This window comes from Uranotaenia lowii, chromosome 3 (assembly GCF_029784155.1).
Source record: "Uranotaenia lowii strain MFRU-FL chromosome 3, ASM2978415v1, whole genome shotgun sequence".
NCBI lineage: Eukaryota > Metazoa > Arthropoda > Insecta > Diptera > Culicidae > Uranotaenia > Uranotaenia lowii.
In genome coordinates, this window is record NC_073693.1 from 265,962,403 (window position 1) to 265,978,035 (window position 15,633).

At 37.4% G+C, this 15,633-nt stretch overlaps 1 protein-coding gene across 1 annotated transcript in view; it reads left to right on the forward strand.

Moving 5' to 3' along the window:
• Window positions 1–3,627: 3,627 nt before the first annotated feature.
• LOC129754158 (diacylglycerol kinase eta-like) overlaps window positions 3,628–15,633 on the forward strand; it is a 418,758-nt gene continuing 406,752 nt past the window's right edge. Inside the window, exon 1 of the mRNA XM_055750049.1 lies at window positions 3,628–5,269. The gene's annotated coding sequence lies outside the window, so the exon portion shown is untranslated. The remainder of the gene's footprint in view (window positions 5,270–15,633) is intronic.

A 15,633-nucleotide genomic window follows, 5' to 3' on the forward strand; every position in this document is an offset into this window, starting at 1 on the left:
AAAATATCATGTGATTTTGAAAGGTGTAGCAAAGCACACCGGGTCAGCTAGTATATATATAAAAATGAATCTGTCTGTCTGTCTGTCTGTCTGTCTGTCTGTCTGTCTGTTCCCTATAGACTCGAAAACTCCTGAACCGATTTGCGTGAAACTTAGCATATGAGGGTATTGGAGGCCGGGGAAGGTTCCTATAATAGTTTGGGACCCCTCCCTCTTTCTGGAAGGGGGGAGGGGGTCTCTCATTTAAAAGTAATTAGTCTTCATAACTCGAGAACTGATCAAGCAATTCATTCCAAACTTGGCACGGGTGGGTACTTGGATACGAGGAATGTTTCTATGAATAGTTGGTACTCCTCCCTCCTTTCAGTGGGGAGATAGGAAGGAGGGAGAGGCCTACCTTATATTTTTTTTTATATAACTGGAGAACTAATCAAGCTAATGGAACCAAATTTTGCCTGAGAGGGTATTGGAATACGAGAAATGGTTTTATGATTATTTCAGACCCCTCCCTCTATCCAGTGGAGATACAAGAAGGAAGGGGGGGGGGGGATTTAAACCCTTTTATATTGCATAACTTGAAAACTATTAGAGCAAATGAAACCAAATTTGGCTTGGAAAGGTATTTGGATACGATAAATAGTTCTATGAATATTTGTTACCCCTCCCTCTTTCCAATGAGAAGAAAGAAAGTGGGGAGGGGGCTTGTTTTCAATTTTCAGCATTACTGGAAAAATATTCAAGGAAATGGAACCAAATTAGGCGTGGGAAGGTATTTGACCTTCTTTCTACAAGTCGAAAAAATTTAAGGGAGGTGGGTGCTCTCACACTCGAGAACTTACCTAGCAAATGGAACGAAATTTGACTTGGGAGGGTATGTGAGCACAAGGAATGTTTCTGTGAGTATTTGGTACTTAATACTGACTCATTCCAGTTGCGGTAAGAAAGGAGAGAGGGGGTCCTTTACAATTTTTTGCATTATTCGAGAAATAATCGAGCAAATGGTAACAACTTTGGCATGGAAAAGCATTTGGGTACGTACAATGGTTATTTGCTTATTTGAGACTTCTTTCTACTTCAATCGGGGATACAGTTAGAGAAGATGGAAGCTCACATACGATTGTTTTGCATAAACCAAGAACTAATCTAACAAATGGAACCAAATATGACATAGCAGCAATAATAAAATCGAGCCAATGGAACAGAGTTTGGCATGGGAGTGTATGTGAATACACGGAATGTTTGATCTTGATCCTCTCCTTCCAGGTAGTGGATAGGTAGGAAGAGGGACTATGATACAAATTTTATAGCATAACTCGACAACTAATAAAGCAAACGAAACCAAATTTGGCATGAGATGGTATTCGAGCACAAGGAATGTTTTTCGTACCCCTTCCTCCATTCAGTGGAACGATAAAAAGGGGGTAGAGAGTCACTTATACAATTTATTAATTATTTCAATAACTTATCGAGAAATGGAACCAAATTTGCATGGGAGCACATTTGTGTACGGAAAATATTTCTTCGATTATTTGAGACCCCATTCTCTTGCCAGAGGGGAGACATAAAGTGGAAAGAGGGTCATCCTTTTTTGAATAACTCGAGAAGCTAATTGTTTATCATAAACCCAAAAATTATTTATCAAATGAAACCAAATATGACATGAGAAATCATTTGGGTACGAGAAATGATTATTTGATACATCATATTTTTTCCAGTGAGTACAAAGGGAATGGGGAGGGGTCCAATACAATTTCCCTGGTATAGAAGTAATCAAGCGAAAAAAATCAAATTTGACATGGGAAGGTATTCGAGTATAAGATTTGTTTCTATGGATTTTATATACCCTTCTGTCTAGCAGTATGAAGAGGAGAAATTTTGAATACGAAAAATGGGATCCCTACTTCCTTCCAGCATTCGCGGATGGGAAGGGGAAACGGGGGCTTCCATAAAAGTTTTTGGGTATAAACCGAGCGTTTTAGGATACCTACAAAAAACTAAATTTAAATAATTTCTTAAAATTTCATTCATTTTTGGAAGGTGTTGCAACGCACACCGGGTCAGCTAGTATAAAATAAAATAGCATAACTCATTGTAGTTGCGTTTGGGGGGGGGGACAATAAAAAAAATGCGAAAAACAAATAAATTGAATTCAATTAAACGAAAGCTTGAATGCAACCAAATGGCATACTATATTAGACTGAGTCGATTTGGGGTCATTTTTGAATTTCACAAACCCTTGGGTCTCAAAAGCATCGTCTTGGTCCAAAACTCATCCATGATTTTTTGCAGAATTTTTAATTAACGTTTACATGAGTAAATTTGAACTTTTAGGTTTGTATGGGAAAATTGAATATTTTGTACTGAAAAATCAATATCATTTTGGTCTCTTCTGTGGAACCGAGCCAGCTGACGGTTTTTGTGCCAATTTATAAAATTCTCAAAGGAAATTTTCCGCTGAACAACTTTGAAGAAGACCGTAACTTCGTATCTTATTAGGCAAAAAAGTTATTAGTTGTTCAGCAGAGATATGTCTTTTCGCTTTGATAAACAATAAATTCCATTGACATCCCTGCTGGGTGCCTGGCGAGGTGTTGCCTGGCTACTTTTCAAGGTATACTTCGCGAGACTCCTGGAGTGATGTCAATTGAATTTATTATTTATCAATGCGAAAAGACATACCTCTGTTGAACAGCTAATAACTTTTTTGCCCAATAAGATACGAAGTTACGGTCTTCTACAAAGTTGTTTAGCGAAAAATTTCCTTTGAGAATTTTATAAATTGGCACAAAAACCATCAGCTGGCTCGGTTCCACAGAAGAAACAAAAATGATGTTGATTTTTCAGTACAAAATATTCAATTTTCCCATACAAACCTAAAAGTTCAAATTTACTCATGTAATCGTTACTTAAAAATTCTGCGAAAAATCTTGGATGAGTTTTGGGCCAAGACGAAGCTTTTTAGACCCCAGGGTTTAAGAAATTCAAAAATGACCCCAAATCGACTCAGTCTAATACTGTATTATTGCATAAAACCTATAAATCAAGTTTTTTTTAATCGAAAAATTAAATAAAATCAAGAATACAAAATGTGAATTAACATCCATCTTCCGAAATTTGGTTCTTGGTCTTGTAATCTTTCGGATATTTGAATTTTTATTTCAAATTTACTTGAAATACTTCCAACTTTTTTTATTCCCCCCTTCGGGATTTTGGAAATTTCGAAGGGTGAGGGGGGAGACAAAAGAAGAAATTGATATTTGTTCGAAAAAAAATTCCGAAGGTTTTAGAAATTAACTTGAAATAAAATTCGCATCGTTCTACTGCTTTTAGTAGTAGTACTCACACGCCTAGCATGAAATCTAGCCGTTTGTTACATGTTTGAATTGTTTCCATCGTTGTTGCTTTTGGTGGGAATCCTTGCTAGTACTCCTCCTATAGCCTATAGCACTCCACTTCTGGGAGAGGCTCCAGTCGGTCACGCGAGAGCTCTCAGCAGCTGCAGCCTTCCCGCTTATAGACTCTACTGACTACTCCGGTCGGTGGGTCTTGCTTGACTAACTGAGTGAGTAACTAGGTATGTATATGTGTTGTTGTGCGCCCCGTCGTTTTCACCACAAAGTTGGGAGGCATCTGCCCAATAGTACCCAAGCAGCAAAGTCCTAGGGACAGTTTCAGTTTTTATCCTTCCTTCGTAGAACACCGCAAAAACCAACCTTTACTAGAGAGAGGAACGGAACATTCGAGGAACAGTTACGACGACGGGTAGCTTTCCGGGAAAAATGTCCGTCAAGTAACAGTAACGTTAGTAGTGTAGCTGCAAAAGGGATCCTGTAACTTTAGTGTATAGTTGCCAGTTTGCCGTGTTGAGTATCCCCAGCGTGTAGATTAGAGCGTCGATATTTGTAGTTAGCTAGAAGAAGGGCTCGGATTTCTTTTGATGCTTCGATTAGCGCATCCTGTTGGAAAGTCCTGCTCTGCCTGTCGGTCGAGGGAATTTCTCGCTGCTCATCCTTGCTGGCCTTTGTAGAGCGTGTGTTTTTCTGGGTCTTTTGTGTTCAATGTCGTAATTGAAGTTTGGTGTTAGCGTTTAAAAGCGTTGTAAGTGTTCAAATTCTTGTGTGATTTGGGTAAGATGCTGGGGCAAATGCAATCGAAGGAACGTCGTCGATGTTCCAATTCGGAACCAAATCGAGCGGCCTGGGACTCCCCTTTTGCGTGTGTTTACTAGAGCAAAGAGCAAATCCTGTGCTGTGTATGTCAGTGGAAAACAAAGAGCAGAAGAAAAGTGGGCCAATTTTCCGGACGTGGAGAGAAATTCCTTTTTTTCCGCTTAGCGTAGAATAAACAAATCCTAGTTTAGGGGGCGAAAAATGCTACAGAAAGCTACAAATTAATCGCAAACAAACCCAGCAAACGTTTACGACTAACGAGACTAGTGTTTAAGCTTAGTGTTTATCATATCTATACAAATAAAAAAAAATCGCAACAACTAATCAAACCGTGTAGCTAGTCTATTCTCGCGCGTGTGAACAAATCAAATTTTATCAACATTTTACTGTAGTGAGCATCGATAGTTACAAAACGAAGAGTAAATCAAATCAACAAATTTGTGCATTCCTGGAGAATTTTGTGTTCAACAGAAGACGAAAATCGCGAATAAAGGATATTAAAATATAAGCAAAAGCAAAAGCCACAAATAAGCAAACGAAAGCGCTCTTCCAAGCTAAATCAAAACCACCGCCACTGAGTAAAAGCGAGAGAAATTTTCCCCAATCCCAACAACCAGAAGGTTTTGATTGGTACGCGTGAAAAGCCTACGAAAACCAAAGGAAAATCAAACCAGAAGAAGATGAAAATTTCTCCAAATGCAACAGGGTTCTAGCCTAGCAAATAGAGAGTGTCATGTTTGGGTACGGGAAAAATCACGTTAAAGGGAGCCAAAATTTGACGGAAATTACGGTGCTGGCCCAGCAGCAAGCAGAAGGTGGACGGGAAAATTGTGGCATATCCGCGTAATGTGAGCCCTCCTCCCCCAGGCCGTCTGTGTCTGTGTTAGTGTGTGTGTCCTTAGTGTAGTGACAGGTACCGGACCAAAACATTTGCTGTCAACCAACCGAGTTTAGTGATGTGGAGCAGCGAGCCCATCATCGATAGATAGAGCCCGCAGTTCACAGTGAGACGTTGAGAAACAGGAGGAAGGAAAATTTGCGAGAGAGCAACAACATCGAAACGGACCTACCGCCTACCGGAAGCGTAAAATTGCATGCAAGTAAGTTGTTGTTTTGCGAGATAAAAAAAACTTGTAAACATAACCTAGTCGTAGCAGGTGAAAAACCTGTAACACTTAACAAATCATCAGAAGAAGGATAGTTGCTTTGAAAAAATATTCGAAATTCTAACATAAATACTCACAAACATACAAACGTGTTCGTAAATTTTGAATTAATCATCATGAAAAGACTGCTTTGAAATTAACACCAAATAAACCATCACCCTTCTATGCTTCTGTTGAATAATTTTAAATTAACTTTAAATATTAGAGATTGAAATCCAATAATTTAGTCTTTGGAAGGCTCGAGCAGTTTTTTTTCATATGTTTTTAAAGATACAGTTGTATGTATATTAGGGTGGCCCAAAATTGTACTACGTCTGGGATTTTGGGGGCTCAAGCTTCAAATGATAGCTAAGGGTATAAGAAACAAACTTTTGGAAGGCAGCGACTCAGAAAAATGATGTTTAGAGGTCGCACTGGTTCGATTTTTGGAAAAATTCCATTTTTTCGATATTTTGTCCTAATAACATTTTCAGATCTTGAAAAAGTATCAAACAAGTGTCTCTAATATTTTTTAATTTTTTTTTATAATGTATGTTTTAAACTAAAAATTTATTGGGACTGTTTTGGACTCTCAATTTGTGCGTATGATTTTTTTTACTACGCAATACTATGAATTTTTTGTAAAAAATATAATTAAAATTAATAAAAAAGTGTAGTTTGGATTAAGATTTTTAATCAACATTGAACTTAAAAGATGCGCGACGTTATGATGTGCAACTTTGCAAAAGAAAACTAAAACGTGAGCTATGATTTGAAGTTTCAAAGTATTTCAAGCTTCACTGTGGAAAAAAGTCATAATTTTCAAATTTTTGCTAAGAATTCCTTTGTATTATGCTGTGGATGAGTTTCGAGCATTCAAGTTGATTTTTTTGTACCTTTAAACACTGAAAGTATTTTTTTTTTAATTGAACGTGATCTTAAAGTTAGAAATATTATACCCATCGAAAAAAAAAGTTACTTTTTAGCTAAATGTGAAATTTAGTACAGTTTTAATTAATTGTTGCAGATTTGTAGCTTTATGAAACGAAGGGTTAAACTTTTTCATCCTTTTATTGATCCTTGAATCAGCCTAAACAAGCATGACTGGTTTCTAGATTTAAATTTTAAATTTATTTAGTGGTTGTAGCCATAACACATTCCTTAAACCGTCACCCAAGTATGGGTAACACGACCTTCAATCAATAAAAAATCTAGAAACTTTGAATGGTTCTTTCTGGTGATTTGAGAATCGATAAAAGGTTGAAAAAATCTGATATCAGGAGTTTACTCGGTTCTCAAATTGCTCGAAACTCATCCACAGCATAATATAAAGCAATTCTTAGCAAAAATTTGAAAATAGTGACTTTTTTCCACAGTGAAACTTGAATTATTTTGAAATGCCAAGCCATAGCTGTGCACTTTCTTCTGCAAAGTTGCACATCATAACGTTGCGCATCTTTTAAATTCAATGTTGATTAAAAATCTTAATCCAAAGTACACTTTTTTGTTAATTTTAATTATTTTTTTTTACAAAATTCATAGTATTGCGTAATTTAAAAAAATCATACATACAAATTGAGAGTCCAAAACAGAAAAAATAAATTTTTAGTTTAAGACTTACATTATAAAAAAATTAAAAAATGTTAGAGACACATGTTTGAAACTTTTTCAAGATCTGAAAATGTTATTAGGACAGAATGTCAAAAAAATGGCCTTTTTTTCAAAAATCGAACCAATGCGACCTCTAAACATCATTTTTCTGAGTCACCGCCATATACAATATTGTTTCATACACATTAAGCTATCATTTGAAGCTTGAGCCCCCAAAATTCAAGACATAGTACAATTTTGGGCCACCCTAATGTATATATACGGAAGGAGTACGACTGGTTATTCGAAATGAATCTTATCAACAAAAATATTCAGACTATTTTTTTTATATTTACAAATAATTGTGAATTTTAAACGTGAAATTGAAAACAGTGAAAGGGATTAGGGATTTTAATTCAGAAGAAAAAAAACTGGTTGCAATCAGAATAAAATAATTTCAAATTAACACTTGAATCTAGATTCCAATGATTATTTTAGTATTTGAATTTCGATTATCATTCTGGTTGAAATTCAAATCAAAATTTAGATTTTAAATAAAAAATAGATACAGAATCAGATATTTAATGATATCTTTTTGGCCAGTAACAATTGACATACCCTAGTTTTCAGATGATATTAGAGATTTGGGTCAGTAAATGTTTTTTTTTCGTTATCAAAATGATCTAATCAATTTTTAATAATTTTTCATTAGACAATATTTTTGTAAAACGTGCAGTTTTTACAATACAAATAAAAAAAAATGAAAATACCCAATCTTCTTGAAAATGCACGAATTTTTTTCCAACCTCAGTTTATTTTATAAAAAATTCCTACAACCAACAATATTCATTGAAAGTTTTTTGAACTAATACACTGAAATTCGCTTTTTGAATTTAATGTAGTTTTTTTATGTTGGTACCACAGGTGGTAAATGCCAGTTGACGGATTGTATTCCAAGGCACGACAAGCCATCTTGTCCCCCCAGTTTGCTAATCTGAGTCCATGGGTGTAATTCGACGACTCAATACGTTGTTAAAAATAATATTGTACCGCCTGCGCCATAGAGTCCACTTGGGGCACTGACATGTGTTCCCACCTTGTGTTTATTTCAATAGTGGGAGGTCTTTCGCGCTAAAGCGCTCCAAAGCAATATTCGTTTCCAACTCCTAGGTAGGTCCACAGTAGGTCCAAACATGCATAACGAGTTGTCAACGACACTTTTTCTGGTCGAACACACGAGCCAGGAGCAAGACTCCCAGAACCACGTGTAAAATTCATACTCCTCCGCAGTGATGGCAAATTTCGCCCGTCACGCTTGACCCGACTAGTTTTGTTTCATCAAACGACTGGCACTGTTCTCAATTGATGGAGCTTCACTACTCGCATGACGGATAAAGCACGACAACAATCAACATTTCTCCATCATCGACTGGCGAAGCTCCTACACAAGGTCAAAATTTCTCCTGAGAGTGACTGGCAAATCTTTTCACACTTCGATCGGCTGCTGACGGCAGGTACAACTAATTGAACAACTTGCTGGCAGAGAGCAACAATAGCAATAAAAAACTGAAAACGAGCTTGCTGGCAGGAGCAACAATAATAATAAATGCTTTTCTTGTTCCTCTTCGGTCGTCTTCGGCTTGCTGGCAGGAGCAACAATAATAATAAATGCGTTTCTTTTTCGTCATCAGTCGCTTGAATGCGATTGCTTGACTAGGTTATTATTTTAGCTTCAAATGACTGGGGAATGAATGACTGGCAAACGAAGTGACTGGTCGTTAAGGAACAGTCAATTGAGTTTGACGGACCAAGAGGCTCAACAGTCACAGTCATTTGACTAATGACGTTGAATGATGCCAACCCTGCTCCTCCGAACCCTCTAGTGTTGATTTCAGGGCCAGATGCGCAAATCGAGCTGTCGACCACACTATTGCATCAAGTCGCAAACGCGATTTGTGCGCATCAATTCGGGATACGCGTTTCGAACCCTGACTGCTCCGGCACGACACTGTACCTTGTCTGACACTTCTTGTGCCTGAAACAACTTCTTGGAACTCACCATTTTGCGCTACTACTCATTCAGCGAGTCGGGTCCAGTAGGTCCCAAAACGCAAAACGAATTGTCGATGGCACTCCCTCCGGTCACATCCGCAGTTCAGGGATATGACCCCCCGAACGTGTGTCTAACCCTTACACCCGAGTACTGGTACCTGGTACCCAAGTGCCCCACTTCTTCCACGCAGATTTGGCAGATCTGTCGAAAGCCTCTAGTGGGTTTCGTGATAGTTCTCTTAGCCGTACATCTGTAATCGCCGGGATTTGCAGACAGATTTCCGCCCTGGACCACGATAAGGTGGAACTAGAGCACAATGGGAAAACTCGTGATATACTCCATGTATACCTACTACTCCCTTAACTCATAGGCGAAACCACTTTTAGAAATAACTCTCATCATTACGAATCAAAGTCTCCTCTAACGACTTGAGAACCGGAATATCCTCGCAATGTCTCGAGATTCCCAAATAAACCTCTCCTCTTCACTACTCGAGGCCAGATCTCTCTTCGTACAACTCGAGATCCGCGCCCTTCTCGTACAGGGAAGCAAATCCAACTGATCTGATACTGATAACTGGTTTATCCCTTGTGTTACACTTAGCGATAAATATGAGAAAGCGATTGCTTCTCATCTGTTTCCATTGACGATAAAGATAACTCGCTACACGTTATTTTGTCTCCAACGGTCCACCAACAGATGAAAAAAATTCAAAATGCTCACACTGAAGCAAACCGACTGAATCGATTATAATATCAGCAGAAAAGGCTAACTGAAATAGTTAAATAGATATGTGGTTAATTTTGAAATTCTCGGGCGTAACGTCTAAAGAAGGCACTCGTCGCGATTTTTTTTTTTTAAATATATCTTTATTAGTACCAATTCATCATTACATTTATATTACATTAATACATTAAATTAGGTGTTCAGTTCAATAATGAACTTTCAGAGCCCTATAGTTTAATAATCACTAAAATTTATTTATTCGACTTAAATTTGCTGAGCACAATCAAGCATTTTTATAAAGGAGAACATCCTGTAGTGAAAAAAAAATATTTTAAACTAAAAACTAAAGCTATCCTAAAATTAAACTAATTGTAGAGAGAGCGAATCTCTGCGATGGAAGACTGCATCGATTTGCCTCTGAAGTTGGAGATGATTTTGTTGGCCATCTCTTCGATAGATTCAATGCCTGCAATCCGATGAAGATCTTCGGTGCTGTGCCAAGGTGGAAGCCGCAAAATCATTTTCAGAACCTTGTTCTGAATCCTCTGGATGGCTTTCTTCCTCGTCGCGCAGCAGCTAGACCAAATCGGAACTGCATACATTATCGCTGGTCGGAAGACTTGCTTGTAAATAAGCATCTTATTCTTCAGGCAAAGTCGGGATTTCCTGTTGATGAGAGAATAAAGAGATTTAGTGTATTTATTACATTTAGATTGAATATCTTCAATGTGATTCTTAAAAGAAAGATTCCAATCAAGTGTGAGTCCCAAGTACTTCACGTGATCAGACCATTCTAAAGAAACCCCATTAAAAGTTATGGAATGATTTTCATTAGGTTTTAAAAAATTTGCTCTTGGCTTATGGGGAAATAAAATAAGTTGAGTTTTGGAAGCGTTAGGAGAAATTTTCCACATTTTCAAGTAATTCAAAAAGGAATTTAAATTTTGTTGCAATCTACTGCGTACCACCCGTAAATTTCGACCTTTGGCTGAAAGCAAAGTATCGTCAGCAAATAATCTTCTACCTTTTCCTTCTGGGACATCAGGAAGATCAGAAGTAAAAATATTGTATAAAATAGGCCCAAGTATACTACCCTGAGGGACACCAGCTCTAATGGGTATCCTTTCAGAGCATGAATTTTGATAGCTTACTTGCAAAGTTCGGCTAGTCAAATAATTTTGAATAATTTTGGTGAGATATACAGGAAAATCAAATCGAGCTAATTTAGCTACTAAACCTTTGTGCCAAACACTGTCAAAAGCTTTTTCAATATCTAGAAGAGCAACACCAGTTGAATAACCCTCAGATTTGCTAGCGTTAATCATATTAGTTACACTCAAAAGTTGATGTGTAGTAGAATGTCCATGACGAAAACCAAATTGTTCATCAGGGAAAATAGAATTCTGATTAATGTGAATCATCATTCTATTCAAAATAACTCTCTCAAATAGTTTACTTAAAGAAGGAAGCAAACTAATTGGTCGATAACTTGAAGGCTCTGAAGCACTTTTTCCAGGTTTCAAAATTGGAGTTACTTTGGCATTTTTCCATTTATTGGGAAAATAAGCCAAGTGAAAACATTTATTGAAGATTTTAACTAAAAAATTTAAAGTACTTTCAGGCAACTTTTTAATAAGAATATAGAAAATCCCATCTTCCCCCGGGGCTTTAATATTTTTAAATTTTTTGAAAATCAATTTAAGTTCATCAATATTTGTCTCACAAGAACTTTCAAACACAATTTGCTTAGAAAGAATATCATCAAATTCTAGGGAAATTTGAGCATCAATTGGACTTACAACGTTTAAATTAAAATCATGAGCAGACTCAAATTGTTGGGCTAATTTTTGAGCTTTTTCTGAATTAGTTAAAAGAAGTTTATCCCCATCTTTCAAAGTAGGAATTGGCTTCTGGGGCTTTTTTAGAATTTTAGTTAATTTCCAAAATGGCTTTGAGTAGGGTTTTATGTCCTCTACTGGTTTAGCAAAATTTTCATTACGAATGAAATTTAAACGACGTTTGATCTCTTTTTGAAGGTCGCAATAAATTAATTTCAAATAAGGATCCCTAGTTCGATGAAATTGGCGAATGTTTTTCAGTCGTATCAAAAACTGAAGATCATCATCAATTAAAGGTTGATTAAATTTATGTTTAACTTTAGGTATTGAAGCGGCTCTAGCATTGACTATTGAAGTTGTCAAATTTTCTACAGCCAAATCAATATCTTCAATTGAATTCAGTGGAACGTTTACATCCAAATTACGTTCAATAAAATTCATATATCGCTCCCAGTTAGCCTTTTGAAAATTAAAAGTTGATTTTAAAGGGTTTTCAATGGGACTTTAGGATAAAGAAAAAGTTACTGGAAGGTGGTCTGAATCGAGGTCCGCATGAGTAACTAATTGACTACAATGCTCGCCTAAATCCGTTAGAACCAAATCAATTGTGGAGGGATTTCTAATTGAAGAAAAACAAGTATGCCCATTAGGATATTCAACAGTATAATAACCTGCAGAGCAGTCATTAAACAAAATATTCCCATTTGAATTTGATGAAATATTATTCCAAGATCGGTGTTTTGCATTAAAGTCACCAATAATAAAAAATTTAGATTTATTTCTGGTGAGTTTTTGTAAATCTCCCTTCAAAAAATTTTTCTGTTCACCGCTGCATTGAAAAGGCAAGTATGCGGCAACAATTATAATTTTCCCCATAGAAGTTTCTAATTCAATACCAATTGTTTCTAAGACTTTTGTATTGAAAGAAGGAAGAAGTCTAAATTTGAGACGACTATTGATGACAATAGCTACACCCCCACCTTGTCGATCAAGTCGATCATTTCGTAAAATTTTAAAGAAAGCATTGCTTTTCAAGTTATTGTCTGGCTTTAAAAAAGTTTCAGTGATGGCAGCAATATGTATGTTTTGAGTTTTCAAAAATAAGAAGAATTCATCTTGGTTAGCCAGCAAAGATCTAGCGTTCCAATTCATAATATTTAAACATCTATTTGGATCCATGAGGGAATCGCAAAGTCATAATAATTTTGTTAGCATAATTAAAAGAAGTTTGGAAAGCTTCAAACATTGAATTTGCTTTCAACATAAGTTGCATCATTTCCATTAAATTTTGATGCAAAAATTTTAATTTTTCCTCAGTTATCTCACCCAAATCAACAAAATTGTTAGGATCAGAAAATGAAGGAGAAGAACAAGTATTTGAATTTCGGGGATTTTCCCAAGCCTTCGCATGAACGTTGAGACTTGGTTTTTTCCCATTTTTATTAGTTAAACCTGAAGAGGGAAACCCATTTTCAACCACCTCTGAGAACGATAAACAACGAGTCTGGGGCGCAGATTCAGCACAGGTAACATTAAAATCACTTCGGGTATTACCCAGCCGTGATTTCAATGTAGTCGTCGCGATGATTAACCAATGTTTGAGGGTTCTGGTAACTAGTAGATAATAGTTAAAACAAATTAGTGATGATTAACGGCACAAGTACCGCGAGAAATGAGTTCAGCTCCGATTAAGACTTGCGACCCCTCTAGTGAACGGGTTTGACTTGTAGATGACGAAAAATAGTGTCGCGACATCGCAAGTACAAGCTACTAGTTTTAGTACCGCGATAAATTAGTTTAGCTCCGATTTCAACTTTCGACCGGTCAAGTGAAAGGGTTTGACTTGTAGATGACGAAAAATAGTGTCGCGACTTCGCTAGTACAAGCTACTAGTGTTAGTACCGCGAGAAATCAGTTTAGCTCCGATTTCAACTTGCGACCTTTCTAGTGAAAGTGTTTGACTTGTTGATGACGAAAAATAGTGTCGCGAGATCGCTAGTACAAGCTACTAGAGTTAGTACCGCGAGAAATTAGTTTAGCTCCGATTTCAATTTTCGAGCGGCCAAGTGGAAGGGTTTGACTTGTAAATGACGAGAAATAGAACAAGCTACTGTTAGTACCGCGAGAAGTTTCTCGTTGTAATCGGAGTTAGTTTAAACTAGTTAGTTTAGCTTCGATTTCAACTTTCAACCGGTCAAGAGAAAGACTTTGACTTCTAGATGACGAAAATTTGAAACGTGAGTTCGCTTGACCAAGTTACTAGTGTCATTACTGGTAGAAATAATCTACTAGTACTTAGTTGTACAAGCTTGTATCAAGAAACTGCTTAAATAAATTCTCATCAATTTCTTCCCTTTTAATAATCGGGTCGCAAGTTGAAATCGAGCTAACCTATTTTCTGTCGGTTTTAACTCTAGTAGCTTGTACTAGTGGATTCACGACACTAGTTGTCTTCCCTACAAGTCAAACCCTTTCACGAGAGGGGTCGAAAGTTGAGATCGGAGCTAAACTAATTTCTCGCAGTGCTAACAAAAGTAGCTTGTACAAGCGAACTTGCGAGACTTGTTTTTGTCACCTTCAAGTAAAACCCTTTCACTGGATGGGTCGCAAGTTGAATTCGGAGCTTATCTGATTCATCGCGGTACTAACACTAGTAGCTTGTACTAGCGATCTCGCGGAATTATTTCTCGTCATTTACAAGTCAAACCCTTCCACTTGACCGGTCGAAAGTTGAAATCGGAGCTAAACTAATTTCTCGCGGTACTAACTCTAGTAGCTTGTACTAGCGATCTCGCGACACTATTTTTCGTCATCAACAAGTCAAACCCTTTCACTAGAAAGGTCGCAAGTTGAAATCGGAGCTAAACTGATTTCTCGCGGTACTAACACTAGTAGCTTGTACTAGCGATCTCGCGACATTTTTTTTCATCGCCTATAAGTCAAACCCTTTCACTTGACCGGTCGAAAGTTGAAATCGGAGCTAACCTAATCTCTCGCGGTACTAACACTAGTAGCTTGTACTAGCGATCTCGCGACACTATTTTTAGTCACCTACAAGTCAAACCCTTTCACTAGAGGGGTCGCAAGTTGAAATCGAAGCTAAACTGATTTCTCGCGGTACTAACACTAGTAGCTTGTACTAGCGATCTCGCGACACTATTTTTCGTCATCTACAAGTCAAACCCTTTCACTAGAGGGGTTGCAAGTTGAAATCGGAGCTAAACTGATTTATCGCGGTACTAACACTAGTAGCTTGTACTAGCGATCTCGCGATACTATTTTTCGTCATCTACAAGTCAAACCCTTTCACTAGAGGGGTCGCAAGTTGAAATCGGGGCTAATCAAATTTCTCACGGTACTAGCACTAGAAACTTGTACTAGCGATCTGCTAACACTAATTTTGTCACCTCCAAGTCAAACCCTTTCACTAGACGGGTCGCAAATTACAATCGGAGGTTAAATAAACGAAACCATTTATTGAATTAAACAAATAAATCTGAATGCAAAAAATGATCAATATTTTCTTGTTACTACTTGCGAGGAAGGGAGAACTTATCCTTAACGTTACACTTACCGATAAGTTTGAATCGGAATGCAAAACTAATCGAGAGCAAATTTGTTAATGATCAGTATGAGTACAGTACACTGGTGGATGAAAATCTCCTTCACGGGTGTTTTCATCGGCAAGTTCTAACGAAAGATAACGATTTTTTGATTCCCTGTTCTCGTATCGACTTGAGGTTGACGTACACACTTCTCTTCTAAGCATATTAGGCCCAAGCCCTCCTCTAGCGACTCGAGATCTGACCTCTCCTCGTAATGATTCGAGGTAAACACTTATACCCTTCCTCTTGTTGATTCAAGGCCTATCTCTCCTCTTGCATCTCGAGATCCGACCTCTTATCGTAAAGACTCGGGGTTGACCAAACAAATCTCTGCTCCTGAAGACTCGCGGCCTGACCTTTCCTCTAACGATTCGAAGCCCGATCTCTTATCCCCAACATTCGAAGTTTGCCACCTTTATGCCCGTCGTATGCCTATTGACAGCAGCTTATCCTAAACTCGCGCCTGTCTCAACACTCAACACACGCGCGGGACTTAACGACTCGGAT